At 30.2% G+C, this 7,500-nt stretch overlaps 2 pseudogenes; one reads left to right on the forward strand and one right to left on the reverse strand.

Annotated features, from left to right (window-relative positions):
• LOC130823294 (photosystem II D2 protein-like) overlaps positions 1-358 on the reverse strand; it is a 2,753-nt pseudogene extending 2,395 nt beyond the window's left edge.
• A 5,875-nt stretch (positions 359-6,233) lies between these two features.
• Positions 6,234-7,500, forward strand: part of LOC130824198 (DNA-directed RNA polymerase subunit beta-like) — a 3,201-nt pseudogene continuing 1,934 nt past the window's right edge.

Below are 7,500 nucleotides of genomic sequence, written 5' to 3' on the forward strand. Positions count from 1 at the left end.
TCAACTACTTCAACCATTTCCGAGCACCCCATAGTTTTTTTTGGAGTCCGAGAACTTCATCATTTCATTTATGGATGATTTGATTTCTCGTACATTGACCCTTAAGCTATAGGGTTTCGAAAAAAAAAATCCTTTAGTGGTTCATAAATTAACTTAGGTTAAAGTTAAAGTAAATTCCTAAATTTAATTATTTCTTAATTTTAACTTATTAGACCCAACTACTCATTTTTAAATGAGTTCTTCAAGGAAAAACAGATCTCCTCTCTCCCTATGGATTGATCTTCAAACCAACCCTTTTAACCGAAAATCTAATTAAATTTAGCTTATTGTTGCATCTTGTTCGTAAAATGGAGTATAAAGAAATAACTATCTTTAGAGACTCTTCTTTATATGTTTATTTTTTGTCTGTTTATAGTTTGTTTTTTTCTTTCAGATCAGTTGTAAATGTCAGAATATATTGTTTCATTTTCACGGGTCGAAGAAAGAAAGATACTTCAAATATTTTTCTATTTACTTTTTATCTATTCAAAAAATATCGAATTTCCTATTTTTTGATTGTTTATTGAATATCGTATGGAATTTAAATTTAAGTAAAAAATAGGAAACTTGAAATGAAAGTTTCTTTCACACATGCAGTCTCCATCCCATTGTCGGAACATAAATACGGGATGCATAGATATAGAGATAGTTGGTACATGAAACTACACTATATCGAAATCTTATTCGATAGATAAGATCGAAATTCATTCCGTTTTGAAATCAAAGAAAATAAAGATATGGAAAATGGCTTTTATTGTTGTGAGTTGTAATAGAACTTTTCGACTCTTTAGGAGGAAAAGACTAGCCAATTTATTCAGCTAGGAATACAAAGATTTAATCAGAACTATCGAAAAATTCATGCAGAGTTTAAAGAAAAAAATAAAAGGTCAAATGTTCCAATTGAATCTCTATCAAATTTGAATATCAGAATAGCGGGTATAGTCATGATTCAATAGGTTAGGTCCACTTACTTTTTCATTTGTTCATTTCGTATCTTTCCATTTCAATGAATTTGATTTAAATAATAGAAAATAGGAATAGTTGCTGATTCGAGAAATGACTTATCTTATCATTATAATATAATGAATTTTAGTTCAACTTTATAACTACTATAGTATAACCTAAGTATAACTTATTATACTTAGAAAGTTGTTTACTTTGTACGTTAAAAATATCAATATATCTGTATTCCCCGTTCAAATATAATGGGGTTTTATGAAAAGCCCCTTATCGGATTTGAACCGATGACTTACGTCTTACCATGGCGTTACTCTACCACTGAGTTAAAAGGGCCCTTTTAGCCAATTCATGGCCGAGTCACTATGTATATACATAGAAAATAGATCTATGTACATATATTACATACGCTAACTTATTATATACTATACAATACATAAGTAGATGGAGAGTAGTTAGGGACTCATTTTGAAATCCGGATTAGGTAGTAGTAATGGGTTTTGTTTAACTTACACCTACCTAATTTTTTTCTTTTTATAGTAGACAAATCCCTTAATGAAAGGATTCTTTCATTTCATATTATCTCGAGTTCTATATTAATTACTATTAGATTTAAATTATAAAATATAGAATAGAATTCTATATTTTATAGCGAATGGTTAGAATGAATAATTCCTAAATTAAATTGAAATGACAAAAGAATTCTATGGAATCATAGAATCCGAAAAGATCCTTGTGAATCGAATTATTCCATTCTATTATATTGACAATTTCAAAAAACTTCTCATACTATGTTCATAGTATGATGGCAGTTGAGCACGTATTCCCCCATCGTCTAGTGGTTCAGGACATCTCTCTTTCAAGGAGACAACGGGGATTCGACTTCCCCTGGGGGTAGGGTACTACAAAAGGAAGTTGATCATAGATTATGAATAAGCCTAAAATTGAATTGATTCTTCCTGGGTCGATGCCCGAGCGGTTAATGGGGACGGACTGTAAATTCGTTGGCAATATGTCTACGCTGGTTCAAATCCAGCTCGGCTCAATAATTCGCTCATCCATTATGAGATGAAGATATTTTATTTGTTCTTCCGAAAAGGATGATAAAAAGAATCCAATTTTCTGCTATATACTCTATTTTTTTTTGTTCAGGGAAATGGAAATTATGATCTAGATTGAGATTATGTTATAATCTTTAAGTTTAAACATTTAAACTCTAAATAGAAAAAAAAAAAGAAAACCCTTTTTCTTTATTGAAAGATTTATTCTCACTTGATTTTGAAACAAGGAAAATTTACTAGTAATTGGTGTTGTTCTCACTAAAATGTATATTCACGTGGAGATCAATATATCACTTGTGGCTGTGTTACAACACGAAAATGCAAACTTGAAATGTTTTCAATCAAATCATAAAAAAACTGGATACTATATACTGTAGTTCCCTGGGATTGTAGTTCAATTGGTTAGAGCACCGCCCTTTCAAGGCAGAAGCTGCGGGTTCGAGCCCCATTAGTCCCGACGAATCCAATAATCAAATAAAAAAATATATCCACACATCTTTCCACTTTTTTTGGAAAAGGACAACAATAGAATTTGACTTTCAATAGGAATTCATTTGATAATTCTTAGTTATTTTTTCCTTTTGGATTTTTTAGTTGTTTCTTATCAAACAAATCGAATAATGATCAGTATTTAAGCTAGAACTGATTCCTAGAAGAGATATTTAGTACTAGACTCATACCCATTTTTTTTTTATTAAAATTATCTTGACAAAATACTTTTCCAGTTAATCTTATCTCTCTTTCTGTTCCCAGCTTTGTCCCATCTGAATCATTAAGACTAACCAATTTCAAGTTCAAACATTTTATCTCATTCAAATTTCACGTTGAACTTTTCAAATATGCGCCCTAGTATTCAATTCACGAAAAGGAGGAGCAATATTAAGAAAAGAAGGATCAAAGAAAGATCCTATCCCCTCCTTTTTAGACTCTTTGTAATGAAGTACTGAAGAATCCTTTTTTCGTTTTTTCTTAATTTTCCGTTTTTAATTATTAATAATACTAAATAAAAAATAAGACTTTTGTTTGTAATTTTTTTTTATTAAAGTTTTATTAAGTAAAAGTTCTAAGAACAAACATCCTAAAAAAATAATGAAAATGAATTTTCTAGAATATTCTAATTTTTATTTATTGTTTTGGGGGTTTTGTAACCAGTGTGAGTGGAAAAGGAAAAGTGAAACTTCATTAGATGGTTTATTGTACAAGGAAGACGACAGATTATGGAAAAAGAATAAAGAATTCTAAATAACGGAATTGTTGATTAGATGACAAATCCCATTTTTTTTTTGGATTCAGTATCGATAAAAGATCTTCCTATGTTATACTATTCAATTCGCGACGGCGAATTGATATGATAGCTCAGATATTGTATTCATGATATTAATCTGATTCAATATCATGAAGAAGTAATTCATTCCATTGAATTCAAATTTACAGGTAAAATTTTTATCATCTCTATGGGATTAAATCCCGATTTAATGCGAAGTAAAAAAACGATGAGATTATGGAAGTAAATATTCTCGCATTAGTTGCTACTGCACTATTCACTCTAGTTCCTACTACTTTTTTACTTATTATTTATGTAAAAATGGTCAGCCAAAATGATTAATTTGAATGAAACTTGACTTCTTAGTTCTTTATTAATGATTGAAAAATCAAAACAAAATTCCAATTTCATTTTTTAATTGAAATGAGCAGGGTAAAATCAGCAATATTCAATGAGAATTAATAGTATGGTAGAAAGATTCATATGAATCTTTCTATACTATTAATTCGATTAGTGTTTTTTTTTTTCGTGTAGGAAGTTGTCCTATAACTCGAATAAAGATACAAACTTAATTGAATATCGATCAATCCACAATATATATCTTCATATATGGTATGTACATAGCGATCCCAATTCTCTTTTTTTGCTCCATCTATTTGATCCATTTGGATTAAGTTTGATAAATCCGAAATAATCGAAAGGCAACTCTTACCTTACATTTATTTTATAACTTGATTCTGCGATTTCGAGTTCTTTAAAATATAAACGCAGTATCTGCCAAAAGAATCAAAGAAAGAAAAATATGGTATATCTTAATAAAAAACCAACTTAGTAATCTTTTTTTATCATTGCCAACTCAAGAAGTAAAGTAATTGAATTGATTGACGAGTGGATAGATGCTTGAAAGAGTTCTATGGTGTGGAAACTTCTTCGATCTTTTTGAAATGAAAAAGAAATAGTAAACCTCATCCATTTTTAACACGTAAAACTCGATAAAGCACAATAAAATCAAATCTATTTCCTATCATCTAGATTTCATTTCGTTTCGAATCGAAATATAAACATGGGAATTAGTTAAATATTTCTTTTATTGACATTTCTTTATTATCTTTAATTAAAAATGAAAAACACTTTCTGGAGCGATCTATAAATCTAAAACAAATGATACAATTTTATTCCTCAACTAAAAACTCAATGAGTAATTAATTAAGGAATATTTCTAGAGTCAACTAAAAACTCAATCGAAATATAAACACGTAAAGACTACCATTAAAGCAGCCCAAGCGAGACTTACAATATCCATCTGAATTATGTCCCCTATTTCTATAAATATGAAGGAATTATTCCATTATTGTTTACTAATAATAGTGAAATCCATGGTACAGAGTCAAAATTTTTTGGAATATCCATTTTGTACTATTAATTTAATGAACCAATCTAATACCTTAAGTACTCAGCGACTTTTTTGAGTCTTTATACAAACTGTATTTCGTCTTTCTTTTCCACAATTACTAATCCCCCCCCGCTGACCAGTCAGTAACCAAAATGGAAGGGAATGAATGGGTCTCACGGTATTCCTTCCACTATTTACTAAAGTAAAAATCTTTCTATCCACGAGAATTTACAAAACTTTCACTTTTGAGAACTCTCGTATAGTTAGAATAAAGTATGTATCAAGAAACCTCCTCCTCTCTTTCCCTTCGACTGGAGAATAATCCGCGAGTTCTAGGTTATATTAGTTATAGTAGTCGATAGTCGATAAGGGATTTATAGTTTTTTGTTTTGTTAATTAGAACCAGGCGACACCCGGATTTGAACTGGGGAACAAGGATTTGCAGTCCTCCGCCTTATAACTCGACCATGCCGCCAAAACGATACAAAATAGAATAAACGAAAATATTATTTGGGTTGGATTACTGAATTTTTTTTTATTTATTGTACTTGCATTTTGAATCCCTTTTCCTTGCTATCCATTACTAAAACCTAAAACTAAAATCTTTCTTTTATTTTTTATTTTTGATTCGATCGATACCAAAAAATATGGACTTTCAGTTAAAAAAGTAAAAATTCATGATAAACATGAGAAATTGGAACCATTAACTATTGACTTAATTGCAATTTCATGAACGATCTTGATTTCCAATTATGTTTACCTAATGACATAAGAAAATCAATATGATAACTCATTAGTATTGCGTCTTTTCAAGAAAAATTGAAAAATCTTTAATTCCTTTTTTCTTTTTCTCAATTTCAATTATAATAAAAATTATGAGTATACGTAAACCCCGGAACAAGAACAAAAATTACACAGACCGTCGAGTATCTTATATATGATATATAGATATCCGCACGTGTGAAAATTGACTATTTAATATAATAAACATAACCCGATTTACAATACAATCATATTTTACAAATTCTACAAAATAGTACTAAATAGAGAAAAAATATCTCTTTTCTCCGCAAATCCTTTTTGTAACCATACAATACAAAAGAAAGGGTCAAAAGATTAGTTAAATAAATCAATTCTATATTGTTTCTGATTATTCTGTCTTTATCTCGGCGATGGGATCAAATTCTGTATCTGTTTATTTTTTGGTATCCAATCAGATTGGAATATCGAATATCATAATAATGGTCGAATTGAACTGATATTCTATACTAAACTAAATTATATAAATCGAAAAATCTAATTTTAAGTATTTAAGTAGCAGAATTCTTTTTATAAAAATGTTTTATCAAATCCTTTCCTTTTGTATCTGTTGCATTTTCAAATTTGAGTAGATCTTTTATTTATTGCCCCGTTCATACGTATTTCATACATTTTGTATATTCATATATGGAGTTTTGTGTCAAATTTTATGTGATTTAGTAAACAGAATCTAAATTCCATCGCAGCTAGATCTATCTATATGATCCAATGAAGAATGAGCCAAAAATGGGATTTTTCAATAAATAGGGAATTGAGTTCAAATGCTACGGGATGGAAATGAAGGAATGTCTACAATTCCTGGATTTAATCAGATACAATTTGAAGGATTTTGTAGGTTCATTGATCAAGGCTTAACAGAAGAACTTTATTAGTTTCTAAAAATAGAAGATACAGACCAAGAAATTGAATTTCAATTATTTGTGGAAACATATCAATTGGCAGAACCTTTGATAAAAGAAAAAGATGCTGTGTATGAATCACTTACATATTCTTCTGAATTATATGTGTCCGCGGGATTAATTTGGAAAACTAGCGGGGAGATGCAAGAACAAACAATTTGGATTGGAAATATTCCTCTAATGAATTCCCTGGGAACTTTTATAGTAAATGGAATATACAGAATTGTGATCAATCAAATATTGCAAAGCCCAGGTATTTATTACCGATCCGAGTTGGACCATAACGGAATTTCGGTCTATACCGGCACCATAATATCAGATTGGGGAGGAAGATCAGAATTAGAGATTGATCGAAAAGCAAGGATATGGGCTCGTGTGAGTAGGAAACAGAAAATATCTATTTTAATTCTATCATCAGCTATGGATTCGAATTTACGAGAAATTCTGGATAATGTTTGCTACCCAGAAATTTTCTTGTCTTTCCTGAATGATAAAGAGAAAAAAAAAATAGGGTCAAAAGAAAATGCCATTTTGGAGTTTTATCAACAATTTGCTTGTGTGGGTGGGGATCAAGTATTTTTGGAATCCTTATGTAAGGACTTACAAAAAAAATTCTTTCAACAAAGATGCGAATTAGGAAGGATTGGTCGAGAAAATATGAACCGGCGACTGAACCTTGATATACCGTCAAACAATACGTTTTTGTTACCGCGGGATATATTGGCAGCTGCGAATCATTAAATCGGAATGTAATTTGGAATGGGTACACTTGATGATATGAATCATTTGAAAAATAAACGTATTCGTTCTGTAGCAGATCTCTTACAAGATCAATTCGGATTGGCTCTAGTTCGTTTAGAAAAAGTGGTTCGCGGAACTATATCTGGAGCAATTCGGCATAAATTAATACCGACTCCTCAGAATTTGGTAACTTCAACTCCATTAACAACGGCTTTTGAATCTTTTTTTGGATTACACCCATTATCTCAAGTTTTGGATCGAACTAATCTATTGACATAAAGAGTTCATGGGAGAAAATTGAGTTATTTGGGCCCAGGGGGATAGACA

The sequence above is a fragment of the Amaranthus tricolor genome, chromosome 9 (genome assembly GCF_026212465.1).
Source record: "Amaranthus tricolor cultivar Red isolate AtriRed21 chromosome 9, ASM2621246v1, whole genome shotgun sequence".
NCBI lineage: Eukaryota > Viridiplantae > Streptophyta > Magnoliopsida > Caryophyllales > Amaranthaceae > Amaranthus > Amaranthus tricolor.